Below are 14,943 nucleotides of genomic sequence, written 5' to 3' on the forward strand. Positions count from 1 at the left end.
TGCACAGAGAAAGAGAGAGAGAGAGAGAGAAAGAGAATTAACCCAAAGTCAAAGCAGATGGAGTCAGTTAACAGTCTCTGTCATTTATAAGGATGTCAGAAGATGTGTGGACACACATCACCTCATTTGAGCATACACCAAACTCAGTAATGGTTCATATGTTGGGGCCATCACCCCTATTTTGCAGATGTGGAAGGTGAGTCTCAGAAAGGCTTGTGGTGTGCCTAAATTCATACAGGGACAGGGAGGAGATGGAGAATCAGAGTTAACTCAGGTCCTCTGATTTCTCTATTTTCTTGCACTTCCTAGACTTCGGATGAGTCTACAGCCACATTGTGTGTCGTGCAGAACCTACTGAAAGCATCGAAGACGTCAGATAACCTCTCACCTGCTTAGACAATCAATCAGGATAGTTCAGTGCAAGTACCAAACACCCAACTAAAGTGCTTTAACCGAAGGATACTCCAGGAGGAGGATGGTCCTAGGATTGGTCAAGGTCCTAGACTCTTCCCGGCCCTCCTCTTTGTTGTCTTCAGCACATGATGATGCCTCATTTCACTGACACAACATGACCACCACAGCTCCAGACATCACATTTGCCTCTGATGGCATCTTTGCTGGAAGCAAGCAAAACATGGTATGAAGGGGCTTCCCTTCAAGTGTCCCTTTCTTTCTTGGAAAAAATGTCTCTTTCTTTCTTGGAAAAATGTCTTTCCCAGAAAGTCCCAGCAAAATTCCTTTACATCTCATTGGTCATAATGGTGTTGTGTCCCTACTTTTAGACCAACCACTGACGATAGGGAATGGGCTTACATGATCTGATTAGACAAACATGACTTATTCCCTAGACATATTGCTGTCCCAACAAAGCTAGAATGCAGTTAGCAGTGATGAACGGGGAGACACTTACTGGGTAGAAGTATAGGCGTTTCCTCATCCACCAACACCTTAGGGGGGACTTTGAAATAAGATAGATCTGGGCCAGGTGTTCATGGTAGCAGAATGACTTGGAGTCATTCGTTTAGCCCAGTGGTTCCCAGCCTTGGCCATCGGCTGGAATCATCAGAGTCCTTTTACTAAATCCCAGTACCAATGCCACATCCCAGATCAATTAGATCGGAATCCTGGAGGGGGTGGGTGCAGACCAGGCATCCGGGATTTCCAATGCACAGCTAAGAATGGGCCCCACCCTTAACTTCTCTGATCTTTATTTTCCTTACTTGTAGAATGGATTCCATTAAGTTTACTGGGTGAGCAATGCTTCACAAGGAGTATGCTGGGAGCATTTTTATTTCAGTCTAGTATCCATCTGTGGTAGGCAGAATAATGGCCGTCCCCAAAGATGATATCCCAATTCCTAGAACCCATGAATAACTAAGGCTACACCGTAAAGTGGCATTAGGTCAAAGATGGAGTTACAGTTGCTAATCAGCTGACCTTAAGATAGAGAGTGTATCTGTGATTACCCACGTGGGTCCGATGAACACCAACATAATAACAATTACCAGGTGCATCCTCAAAATAGAGGAGAGAGGCAGGAGAGGGGACCAGAGAGATGGCAGTGTGAGAAGGACTTGGTCCATCGTTGCTGGTGCTGGAGATGGAGGAAGGGATTGAGTGGCCTCTAGGAGCTGGAAAAAGCAAAGAAATGTACTCTCCTCTAAACCTCTAAAAAGGAATGCATCCTCCAGACCCCTTGATTTTAGCTCACTGAGCTTTATGTTGGATTTCAGATCTATAGAACTGTGAGATAATAAATTTGTATTGTTTTAAGTCCCTAAATTTGTGATAATTTGTTCCAGCATCCACAGAAAACTAAAATATCATCATCCCGATTCAGAGGTATAGTTTATCCTGCCATTGGACCAAACCTCATTGTTTTCCTGATAATAAGTCCACTCCTGACCAATATCAAAACCCCAAATCCACCACCAGTAGCCCTGGAAGTGGGTCACTCACGTTCTTTTAGTTGGTTGGAGTGGGTGATGGTCTAACATTAGCGGAACCAGGTTGGGCCACCCCCTTTGTTGGCCCTGCACTATGGTCTAGTACCGGATGCCACCTGCTATTTGCTCTCAGCCTTTGAAAACTGAGCTAGAAAACATCCCATTTTAACATCCTGTTATAATAATAATGCCTACTTTGCAATTCTGCCCTGCTGATTAAGGGCGCTAATGTATGTGAACAAAAAACAGTGAAGTGGTATTCACAAGCCCTTATAGTTAACAGTCCATTCAAGGCATCCCACTACAAACCAGTCCACAAGAAAGCTATAGATGGGCGATCGGAGGGATCCAAAGGCCAGGTCGTCTGGGCCCCTGCCTGGAACAGCTCGTAAAAAAAAAAAAAAAAAAAAAAAAAAGTGACCAAAGAGGCAACACTGTAGTTAGGCTGTTTGAGCTGAAGGGGGCCTGAGCCCATATCCTGATGAAGAAGTGAGAGTCAGAGAGAAGCTGTGCATCCCGGGCTCCCACAGCCAGCCCCTGTGAGGGCTGGTTTCAGAAGGGCGGCCCCAGGCTCCCACTCTAGCACTTTCTCCTGCACCACAGAGATTCCTCTGGAGGTCCTTGTCCATGCCCGGATGGGACGGGCCAGCCCAATGGGTGCCAGGGCAGCCATAAGACATCACAAACTCTTCTCCCCTCGGCCAAGATCGGGAAGGCCACAGGACACCCAGAGCCAAGGCCAGCATCACTGAGAGGTCAGGTGAACAGGGCAGCATCTCACACTGGGAACCTGAATGACCTTCAGGATTAGCTAAAATAGGAATCAAGAAAGGAAGTGAAGAAATTTGCTGTAAGCCCAGTCATTCGTCTGAATCAACTTCCTCTTGAGCTGGAAGCAGACCTGAAGGACAGAAGAAGGAGGCCAGTGACTTTCTCAAAGGGAAGTTTTAACATCAGCCTGCAAGGTCTTCACCCCCCAAGGCCCTACACAGAGGCAGCTGAGTGGCCAGAGCTACAGGTCCCCCATGGTTCCCTCTGGAGCTGGGAAGACAAGGACACCTGCTCCAGACTATCCAAGACCCTCAGGCAGTGCTTTCAAGACAGGAGTGAGCACATGAAAATCAAAGTTTTCTGTCTTTGGATTCAGAGAATCCAATCTTTTCAGAATGAATAGGTCTAGGGCAGGGTTCATTAATCTATATTTTCAAATACACAACACTTGTACCTAAGAAATTACCTACCAGGGTCGCCACCTGCCGTCATCCTCTCTGCAGTAGCCCCTTCTTTTCAGAGTTCCCATCTCTGTCTGGTCACCCCCATGACTCAGGACAGTGTGATTTTACCTGTTTCTGTGATTTATCAACTTTAAACCAGACCTGTTGATTCCCTGTTTGAGCCAGATAAGGGTTTTGCCCACTTAATCCCCCTCAGACTCTCCACACATATCTCCAAAAGCAGGATGACAATATAATTCTTATTTCCTCTTTTGGTTACTTTTGTAATTCTTTTTTTTTTTTTGAGAGAGTGTGGGGAGGGCCAGAGGGAGAGGGAGACCGAGAATCTAAAGCAGGCTCCATGCCTAGTGCAAGCCCGATGCAGGGCTCGAGCTCATGACCCTGAGATCACAACCTGAGCTGAAATCAAGAGTCAGAGGCTTGACCGGCTGAGCCACCCGGGCGTCCCTACTTTTATAATTCTTATTTATTTTTCTTATTCCATTAATGTCCCAACAATCCCTAGTGGCGACTTAAATGATGAGCCTGTTGGCATCCATAAACCTCCTCTTCTTTTCCTTTTTGTTTTTATTGCCCTTATCCCTGGGTTTCCATTGTCCTGCAAACTCATCTGAACCTTCCATGCTTTGTTCTATAGGGTAATTCTGATCCTTGAAAAACTGTTAACTTCACTTACCATATTAAGATTTATTTACATGTCACAGGCCGAGCAGTGTGCTAGGGTCACACTCTCTATTCTCTTGGTTCATGATGTAACCCCAGGCCACTTCCACAGCCATGCATCTAACCTCAAGATCAAAAAGATTCTCTTGTATGATACTTTACCGGTTGCTTAAGATCATGCTATGTTGTTTTTTTTTTTTTTAAAGATTTTTATTTATTTATTTGACAGAGAGAGAGATAGCGAGAGCAGGAACACAAGCAGGGGGAGTGAGAGAGGGAGAAGCAGGCTTCCTGCCGAGCAGGGAGCCCGATGTGGGACTCGATCCCAGGAGCCTGGGACCATGACCTGAGCCGAAGGCAGACGCTTAACGACTGAGCCACCCAGGCGCCCAAGATCATGCTATGTTTTTGAGCAATTTCTGTTTAGACCATAATATTATAGCAAAGCTTCTTGTTGCATCTAGCATTTATAATTGCTGTCTCTCTCTGTCCCTTCCTTCTTGCCCTCTTTCCCCCTTGAACTCTATGCTTTCAAACTATCTTCAAGGAATGTGTGTGTTCTTACACCAACCTTAGTGAATCTCAGCCAAGTTTGGGAATCACGGCCTTAAGGTTTTTGAGATAGAGGAAAAGTATTTGGTCTTTGGAGTCAGACAGAAGTTTGAGTTCTGACTCAGCCACTCACCAACTGAATGACCCACAACAAGCCCCTTCACCAATCAAGGCATTAGCTTCAACTGGAAAATCTGGACAACTCATCACTCTCCTAGCGTTGCTGAGAGGTTCCCATGGGGCAAGAGAAATGAATGCCCTGCATAATTAGAAATTGTTGAACAATAATTAGAAGATGTTTTCTTTGCCAATGTAGATTTCATCCAGTTCATTCCCCACTTTGTGCCAGGCCCTCGGCTCAGCGCTGAAGTACAAAGATAAGTAATCCTCGGACACGTAAGCAGCTGGTCACAGCAGTGGCCAGGGTAAACCAGATGTTTTGGAGCCGGAAAAGGGCACCTAAGTCAAGCCAGGAAATGTTCTCCAGAAGGTGACCCCAAGCGGAGTACAAAAGACAGACAAAGCTAAGCAGGGCATAGAAAGCCTAGGGGTGTGGGGATAGCGTCCTAGACACCTCGGCTGCATGAGCAATCTTACAGGAGCCTGAGGGTCTGACAACACCTGGCAAGCCTCCACATGTTCAGGAGCTGCCTTGGTCATGTTCAGGCCACCCCCAGTTGCCGGGGAGAGCTGCAGGTCCCTCCTGAGTTCCCTGTCCTTCCAGGGCTCCTGGGGCCCTGCCCACCCTCCTCTCTTTCAGTGGACCTGCATCGACCCAACCAGCTGCTTAGCTTTCTGCCCCCAGAGCAAGACTGCCGAGTCTACCGGTGTGCCCCGGGCTCTGGGCCTTTCCCATGTTGGAAAGTGAGTGATGGTCAGAATGAGGAAATAGACAAGGGAGCTAACCAGCAGACTTGGGGCCATGACAAGCAGGTGTCTCTACCAAAGTGCTGGCTGGCCTGGGATAGGGTCTGCTTTGTCAGGGGAGATGGGGCCCAGTATCTCCCTAAAGCCTTTGTCGGTCCTTTCTACAGTGACCCTGGGGTCCCCTCATCCTCTTTTTCCCCCTTCTTATTTAAACTAGAGCCCTCCCTCTGAATGAGACTTGCCACCTTCCTCCCCTGCCCTCACCCAGCTGTCATGAACATCCTTGAGTCCAGGTGTGTGCCAGGCCATAGGTGAGGGAAAGAAGGGGCACTCTGGTCCCTCTCACAAGGAGAGGACGTTTGTGTGTATCTGGCCGATCAGCTGGAGCCAGCCACGGAAGAGCTGGGCGAGTGGGGTTCTGGGTAGAAGAAATAGCAAACAAGGACAAATAAGGAGAAATTGTTCCCCCACACATCACGGGCAGAGGGAAGACCTGGGAAACCCAGACCTGTTCCATGAAGTTGCAAGTCCATGTGACCTCACACACCAGTGCAGGTGTCTGGACCCGTGTGGTCCCAGAGCAAGATGACACAGCGCGGAAATGCCAGAGCTCGGCCTCTGGTTCCAAAGCCTTCATCCCTTCCTCCTTCCAGGGCCCCTCTTAACTGTGGTCCTTGGCCTTTCTGGAGCTTGGTTTGTTACCTGTCAAAGAAAATGCCCCACTGGAGGGTTGCTGTGGGCTACACTAAAATCATGGATGTACCCGGAGGCATTGCTGGCCTCTCTGTGTGGCTGGTGGGAGGGACTTGGCTGGGAGCTGGCAGAGGCCACACCTGCCTTTGAACCTAGATGGGCCAGGGGTGCATCCTAGAGCAAGTTACTTCTCATCTCTGAGCACCTCCTGAGTTAGTGATAAAATGCCTCTATCGACCGACATCTCTCCAGGGTGCTGTGAGGGGTAAATCCATCCATGGCACAGGAAAACATCTGGCACGCTGTTACTCTTCCACAGGTGAATTGTCATGATTAAGAGTAATATTAGTACTGGAGGTGAATTTTTCTTGGGATGCAGCACTTTTTGCTTAGATGTTTCTGGCTGTCTGTCACGGCCCTTCTCACTTTGCTCAACAGCTTGTAATAAGTACCTCATTTCTTCCCAGTTCTCTACAAGTCTGCAGACCGAAGCCTAGAGCTCATTACCCTTTGGGGATGAGCTATAAATACACTAGGTCATTAAAAAGAGGAAGGAGTGCACCTGGACAACCAAGAACATGTAAATTCGGCCAGAGGAGACTTCTAGAACCCCGCCCCCCATCATTGCAGTCCTCGCCCCCCGCCCCGGCTTCTGCAGAACTCTGGGCATCCAGGTCAGGGACCTCAAGTCAGCAAGCTTCCCCCTCCAGCTGCCTGGGGAAACCCCCCAGAGACCCTCACCCCCTGGGGGAAGAGGGAAGTGACCCCTGGTGGCTTGGTTCCCAAAGGTATTCTGTTCCCCTCTGTGGACTAGAGGTGTCCTGAGTGTCTCAAACCAGGACGGGCAGAGGGGAAAGAGGGTGTATGTCTTGGGCAAGTTATTGGACCCCTGACCCCCAGTTGTCTCATCTGTACAGTGGGGTGCCTTGAACATTAGAGAAGACACAGGAAGAGCACCTGACACAGTAGACATGTGGCAAAAGTAGTTTCTCTTTCTCTTCCTCCTCTTTCCCTTTCCTCTTAGTGGTAGTATTTCCAGTATGGATCCCAAGTTCTTAAGAAACGTCTTGGCACATGGCAAGCACTCAAGGAATGTTTTTTTAAAGAAGGAAGGAGACCTCAGATGTCTCCAGCTTGGAGTCTCTCAGAATCATCAACGCCGTTTTCATCATGGGACAGAATTCACTGTGGAATGTGCTAGACGTCGCTGCCCTGATACCTGCCTAAGACCTATGGATAGGTCGTTACATGACAAAAGGGACTTGGCAGGTAAAATTAAGGTCAGAGACCTTAATATAGGAAGATTTCTGGAGTGTTTTCCCGGGGGCCCACTCTAATCACATGGTCCCTTAAAAGCAGAGAACCTTCTCTGGCGAGAAGCAGAAGAGATGTGGCTGAAGGGGAGGGCACGGAGATTCCAAGCAGAAGAAGGATTCATCGTGCTGTTGCTGCCTCCAAGATGTGGGGGGTCTACTTACAAGGACCAGATAGAAGCCTCTAGGAGCTAAGGGTGGCCCCCAGCTGAGAGCCAGCAAGAAAATGGGACCTGACCCACAGAAACTGTGATAGAATACATTTGTATTGTTTTCAGCCAACTCGTTATGCCAGCAACAGACAATCAATATGCAGAGCCTTCAGATTATGAAGTCTGAACCTCCATGCCCCTTGGCTAATACATACATTTACCAAGCATCCCGCAAGTATCACCATTACCACCATTTGTGGGTGTCTACTGAGTGCCAGGCACTAGGCTAGTGGTTCCTACATCCCTCTCTTCCCTAAGCATCACACCACCCTTCAAGATCTCTTATTGAATGGCTACCCAGGCCCATGGCCCATTAGGCTTTGGCCCATAGGGTGCCAGGCAGGGTAAATTAAAACTAAAACATTTTAGCTGGGAAAATCTTGGGGGAATTCCAATTGGACTAAACATTCCCATGCAATGGCAGTCTAATAATATTCCAAAGTCAAGATTCCCCCCACCTCAAGTTCCAGAAGCCCCGTGTTTTCACTAATGTTCCCCTTTCCTTCCCACTGACGGCATCTCCTCACACCTGTGTAACACCTCACATCTATCTGATGGTCATGGGAGGAGTGGTGGGGCTAGGGAGCAGATGGAGAAAACTTTACTGGAGAGAGAGCTCGTTGCTTCTTCCATCTGGAACTGTGATATCTCAAGTAGGTCATGCCCACACACTGGGGTGAAAATCTATGCCATAAACATAAAAGCTGCCATTCTCCTTCTTTGCCTCTCTTCTTGCTCACAGGAGCTGAGATGGGGTCAAAGAGTTGGGTGCACGATGGTTTAGACAGAGACATAGTAAAATCAGTCAGCTGGGAAAGTGACTTCCTCTTTAAAGATCTCCAGGGTGTCTGGGCGTGAAGAGAGACCAGTTGAATGTTTTCTTCTGAGTTCATTCCAGTTTCATATTAGATATCTGTCCCAAATGAAGAATTCTTGCTACCCCCCTCTTCGTTATGGGAAAGTGAAATTGGCAGAATTTATGTGAGTGTCCAGGTGTTCAGAACTGTCTGGAAGGAGACTCTGCTACAAGACACAAGAGCAGGGAAGGTTCTTCATCATGTCCAACGGTAAAACATGACCCTGATGGAGGCCGACCGCTTCAGGCGTCATCCTGTGCTGCTCGTAGAATTCCTCATTCCCTTCTTACATGAAATAAGGGGTGAAAAATCCCTTCCACCCAAATCCAGAGGCCTGAGAAATCCTGCCCAAGGCCACAGCATCTAACAGGGATCTGGATGTAGAAGTCGGACGTGGGAGCCCAGCCACAGGTGTCCTGCCAGGCTGTCTCTGTGCAATCCCAGGAAGGGTGAAGGGTGGGTTGATGTTGAACCAGGCAGGGGCAGTGGGGAGCTGCCGTCAGGCAGAGGGCCCATCATGAGGCAAAGTTTGGGGTCTGCATGCCAGGGGTGGTAGGAAATAGTCAAAATTGATCTTAAAAATCTGCAAAATCCCATAGGTAGAGTTACGGTAAGGAGCCCTCAGTAGTTGGGCGGCAGGAGGTGAGCAGGCTTGGCAGGACTGGGGGTGAGGCTGGGCATTCCAGCCTTCGGGAGGGCAGAAGCTTCAGGCCAAAACATCCCCGCACGCGTCCAGGCCCAGCCAGCTGCCCCTTCTGCAGGCCTAGCCCTTCTTGGGCTAACTGGGCACATTCCTGTGGGCCGAGTCCAGAGGAGATGGGCTCCTTGGGCAGGGGACGATAGGGTCTTCAGGGACTGTGCATCGCCAGTGACTTCACCGGCCACAGAGCCGCCCAGCCAGACAGCAGATGACATCATAACCACAGCCATGGTCTGGCCTGCCAGGTGACATCTCAAGCCCCAAATAGCTCCGACATTTGTTAGCAGTGAGTGAGCAGGGTCACTGCCTCCCCGGCCATCTACCGCCGTTCTTCTGGGAATCCCTGCGGGGATTCTTCCCCAGCTGCTTCTTGGATCAACTGGAGACTTATGGCTGATTACAGAGGCATGAAAATCATTATTAAAAGCAGACCAGCAGAAAGGAGAGAAATGAAATCACCCCCCAAACCCCAATACCCAGAGAGTCCCTTGTAACATTGGAGTATATCCTTCCACTTGGTGTTCTTAGAAACATATTCCTGGGGGCACACAGTTGGTTAAGCAACTGCCTTTGGCTCAGGTCATGATCCTGGAGTCCCGGGATCGAGTCCCGCATCGGGCTCCCTGCTCAGCGAGGAGCCTGCTTCTCCCTCTGACCCTCCCCCCTCTCATGTACTCTCTCTCCCTCATTCTCTCTCTCTCTCAAATAAGTAAATAAAATCTTAAAAAAAATTTAAAAAGAAACATATTCCTGTATCGTGCACATATAAACGAAAAAGGCCCATATACTATATACTGTTTTGTAGTCTACTTTTTTAAAAAAACATTTTAATCGAATGTGTACGCTTAGTGTGTCATTAGTTATTCTAAGTAAATTTTTAAAATATTTTTATGTTTATTTGAGAGAGAGTGAGAGAGTGCATGAGCACGAGTGGGGGTGGGCAGAGGGAGAGGGACAAGCAGACTTCCTGCTGAGCAGGGAGCCCGATGTGGGACTCGATTCTAGGACCCCGGGATCATGACCTGAGCCAAAGTCAGAAGCTTCACGGACTGAGCCACCCAAGCGCCCCTATTCTAAGTAATTTTCAATCTAGGTATATTAACACTAGTCCTGAATCTAGTGCTGGTCCTAGTACTATTATTACTCCGTACTGAATCTTGCATTGTTGGAGGGACGTGAGGCTCTGATATCTTGAGTAAAACTCATGTACAGTCGAAATCTCCAGTGATGCCCAGAGGGAGGGTTGTGGTCTAGAGCATGCCCTAGTTAGCCTGATGGTCAGCATTTTCTCTGATGTGGGACCAAGTCTCTATTTCTTGGGTTGATCCCAAAGGAGAAGCAGATGGCTTCCGTGTGTAGATAATGGATTTTTTTAAATTTCTGTATGTTCACCATACCATTAAGGTCTACGCGTAGAGTTAAATACTTAGAAGCTAATGCAGCCGGGACACCATTTCCCTGTGTTCTACTTCGCTGGACATCCCTCAGCCCCATTTCGACCTCCTCACTGAGGACCAAGATGCTCCGAGAGTCCCAACCAGCCCCACCACAGAGACCCAATCGTAGGAACCACAGGCCTGTGGAGTGTCAGAGTTGGAAGGGACATTTGGAATCATCCTGTGTCTGCCATTTTCTGGATGGAAGCTGAGGCTTGGAGAGAGGAAGGGACCCCAGCGAGTCAACCGTGGCTGGGTCACATGTTACCAGGGCCTCCCAGCAGGGCTGGTGAGAACCTGAGGACCATGTAAATGGCTCCACCAAGTAGCTTGGCACATGCTCTGTCAGCGGCCAAGTGAGTTCCAGACTCCCACTCCTGACTCTTTGATTTGATACCATCACGTCATGAGTGTCCACCGTGCACGGATGTGTGTAAATGTCTGATCCTCACAACAAAGCTGGCAAGGAGGCGGGAGCGCAGATCATCACCTGCATTTCACAGGGAAAACTCAGGCTTGGAAAGGATGAACGGTCACAAAGCCAGACCCCGGGGCTCTCCGGTGAGTCCTTTATCTGACCACCAGTTCCAGGGCATTCCTCATCACAGTGTCCTTCCTCCGAACAACTGTGTCATGCCAGGTTTCATGACACCGCGGGGAAAGAGAACCGGTTCTCTGGAAGCGCTCAGGGCAGAACCTACTAGCAGCCAAGGCGGGATTAAAACACACAGTTCCTCATTCCAGGCCAGGGTTCTTGGGATCTTTGCAGGTCCAGATAGAGCATTTCCATCTGGGGAGGCCCCCGTCGGTTCATAGTTTGGGGACAGACAAGAGGTTTGTTCCCGGCCCTCTGCTGTGCCTGATGGGACCCAAGCCGATGCTGTCGTCCGGGACCCCACTTCCTCCACCAGACATAGCAGGCTTGTCCCTGCCTGCTCAACCCTGTTCCCCCTGACTGCAGATCCCTAACCCCCTGGCTGGGTGCATATTTGTGGGAGTCCCAGTTGTCCTCCTCAATTCCTTGTCCAAGTTTTAAAGATGCAGAACTTCCTCCAGCTTAAGCAACCCCTCCTCAAGCCTGCCAGGAACATGGGAGAAGACAATGGGGACAGTGGACCGCTAGATAAACTGTGGACTTGTCTGTCGGGTGGGGTGTCCTTGGCTCACACGGTGTCCTCCTCAGCCTGGAAGGTTCTCCTCTCTTCTCGCTGGTGGGCCCCTTCTCCCTTCTACCTGCCTCCCGAGCCCCTCCCTACAAAGCCTGCCTTCCCTCTCCCCGCCAGGCAGTGGGGACCCTGTCCTCTCCTCTCCCACAGAACCTCACTGTCTGCTGGTTTATCTCTAGAATGCTGGCTTGTGACCTGCACCGTGCCTGGCTCTTGCTCAGGGATGAGCAGCAGGTCTAGTGAGAAGGCTTCCCATCTGCTCTCTTCTTCCAGACTCTGGACTCTCTCTCTGTCCATCAGAAAACATCTGAAAACCCTCTTATGTTGCCAGCTGAGTCATCTCCATCTATAGCCGGTCTATGTTCCTGTCCTGGGGGGACAAGGCGAGGGGGGGCGTGTTTTCTCATTCACAAAAGGCATTTTTCTAAGCCAAGAGCCACCCGCCATCTCTAGCGACCCCATCCTTTCCGCCTTTCCTATCTTTAGCTACATGAAGACATTTCCGAGACTTTGCAGTGATCGGAGTTCCTTAGCAAGCACTTGGGTGGGTTCACACCCTGCCCCTCCCAGCCGTACTGTGAATGCAAGCTCCTTCATCCAGTGGGGTCCCCCACTGGCTATGGTTTGGGTGACTTCTTCCTTCTACACTAGCACAGTGTGAATGAGTCAGTAAACACTCTCTTTATGTGTGGGGGGAGAATATATAATATGATGGGGTTGAAGGCTGTGTGTGCGTGTGTGTGTGTGTGTGTGTGTGTGCGCACGCACGTGCACATGTGAGCATGCTTGTGAGGGTCCCGGAGGTGGGGTGTGGTGCTTGCATATGTTAGAGCTGGAGGTCGGGTGGGTGTGGGACAGGGAGAAATTTGTATATGATTTGAAATTTCTCAGGCCGCTTCTTGCCAAGTGGTTTCCTCTGAAGCTCAAAACCAGCCCATATGGTCTGGGGTGGAAAATATCGCCGTCGGCAGCCAATCCCTGACTCATTCTGAAAGCCTGCGGGCCCGCTGCTCACTGACGACCAGAGCCTCACGCTCCGGCTGACCCACTCACCCCTGCCTCAGGTGGGGCCTCTGAGGACCCATGCTCCTTCCCAAAAGCTTCGAGGGTCTGCAGAAAGCCCTTATCCTATCTGTCACCTCGACTCCGTCCCTCCTGCCGGTCCTCTTCCCCAGAGCACAGCCCCTCTGCAGTTTCCACAGCCTGGGTTCAACGTCTCCCCAACTACAGCTGCCCTACTCTTCCCTGGAGGTCCTGGAGGCTCTTTCAAGTCCCAGGTCCTCGTGGCCATATCCGCTCTGCCATTTCTTTCTTCCTCGGCCACTGGCACCCCCAGTGGGGACCTGCCACCCCAGAGTCACGTACCGCGACTCAACAAGAGGGGACTCTGCTGAGATGGGGGCACCTAGACCATGTCCAACAGAAACCAAAAAACATCACTTTTTCATACCACAGATGCACGCCCCAGGCACCTCCCTCTTTCTAGAACCTTCCCCCACCCTGCGTGAGACTCCAGGTGGGTGGGCAGGGGCTGAGCCTGGGACTATTTGTGGAGTACATTCGCCAGCAGGACAGGCAGCTCTGGTACATTCACGGTCAGCCTTCTCGGTACATCCTGAAGGGGCTGGAAGGCGTGGAAAGCTCGGGGCTGGCTCTTTATAGGCAGCAAGCAAGCCAGAGGGCTGCATCTGCTGACTGGCCGCTCTTGCCCTGCCTCTTGTTAAATATTCTCCCCTGGGGGAATATCTCCCACCCACCACCCACCACCCACCCCCACCGGCCAACATTCGCTGCCATTAAGACACCCAAAGAGCACCCCTCCCGCCAGACTAGCCATTTCTTCTGGGTGAGCTACACTGTCTGTTTCTGCCTGTGGCCCCTCACCCTAGGAATCAGTAGACCATGAGCAAAGCCAAAGGGAAACCACACAGCCCTCCATCTTCCTAAATCCCCTCTCCTAGCCCCTCTGTTCTTCCACTACCTAATCTCTCCTTCCCTTATCTGTCCTTGATTTCTGTATAAAGGCCCTTTGCCGCCGGGTTCAAAAGATGCCAGGGAGCAATGATGCATGGACCTCCACTCAGCCCAGGAAGGCACAGCCTCATGAAAGCAGAGCTGGGCCCGGAGAACACAGATGTGACTGCTTTCCGGTTATGTCACCCTTGTTCGAATACCCTGCAGACGGGAAGCTCATTACCACCCAAAGAGACCTCCGATTATTAACGCAGTGGATGATGGATTGTACTGTCACCAAAGCAGACGAACAGAAATTCACTTTGACGTCGATTTTGAGCTCCCATTTTTGCCAAGGAACAGAAAACACAGTGTAGCCCTTTCTTAACCAACTGAGTCACTGCAAGACCACGTGCCATCTCTTTGTGGTGAACAGTCAGGTGATACTTCCACGTCTTCTCTCAGATGACATCTGAATTCTGGAGTCTTGGGGCATTGACGGGGATTGCATATCTGCTTCATGTCCCCATCTGTCCCCTAATGACACCCACCCTAATCACACCCACCCTTCCGGGACTTGGTCTTTGGGTGTTGGGGGTCTCAGGAAAACAGTGGCTGGGCGAGTTTTGCTCAAAGTGTGAGGCAGAGCTCCCTGGCCAAACCCACCATCCTTACTGGCTGTTACAAGAAAAGAAAGTGATCAGTCATTGGATTTGGAGTACATCCTACATATTATTTTTGGCTGCTCTACATTTGAATCCCCAACGGTGTTACAGGCAATTTAAAGGAAGTTAGTGAAGAAAACTTTGCCTCAATATATAGAAGCTGCTACCTGATACGTAGTTGGAACGTGGGCTTTGGAGAAGACAAGACAGATGTGAATTTGTAAATAAGAATGCGAACTCTCTGACACAAAAATTAAAATGTGATCAAGAAACATTCTTGCCTGAGGGGCACCTGGGTGGCTCAGTCGATTAAGCATCTGACTCTCGATTTCGGCTCAGGTCATGATCTCAGGGTCCAGGGATCAAGTTCTCTGTGGGGTTCTGTGCTCAGTGGTGAGTCTGCCTCTCTCTTTCCTTCTGCCCCTCCTTCCCCCACCCCCACCACGCTCGCACTCTCTCTCTCTAAAATAAATAACTAAATCTTAAAAAAAAAAAAGAAAAAGAAACATTCTTGCTTGAGATAATGAATCAGGGTTGAAAAGAGTCAGTTTAAGAAAACAGCCACATTTCACTGAGGGCCCAATTTTTTTTTCATTTTTTTCTTTTAAAATGTTCATGGCTTTTTTAGTTGTACAAGTCACACAGATTCATTAAGGAAACTTTTTTAAATGTAAAAAATTGTATA

Source organism: Leptonychotes weddellii, chromosome 4, assembly GCF_054177405.1.
Source record: "Leptonychotes weddellii isolate Sample4059 chromosome 4, ASM5417740v2, whole genome shotgun sequence".
NCBI lineage: Eukaryota > Metazoa > Chordata > Mammalia > Carnivora > Phocidae > Leptonychotes > Leptonychotes weddellii.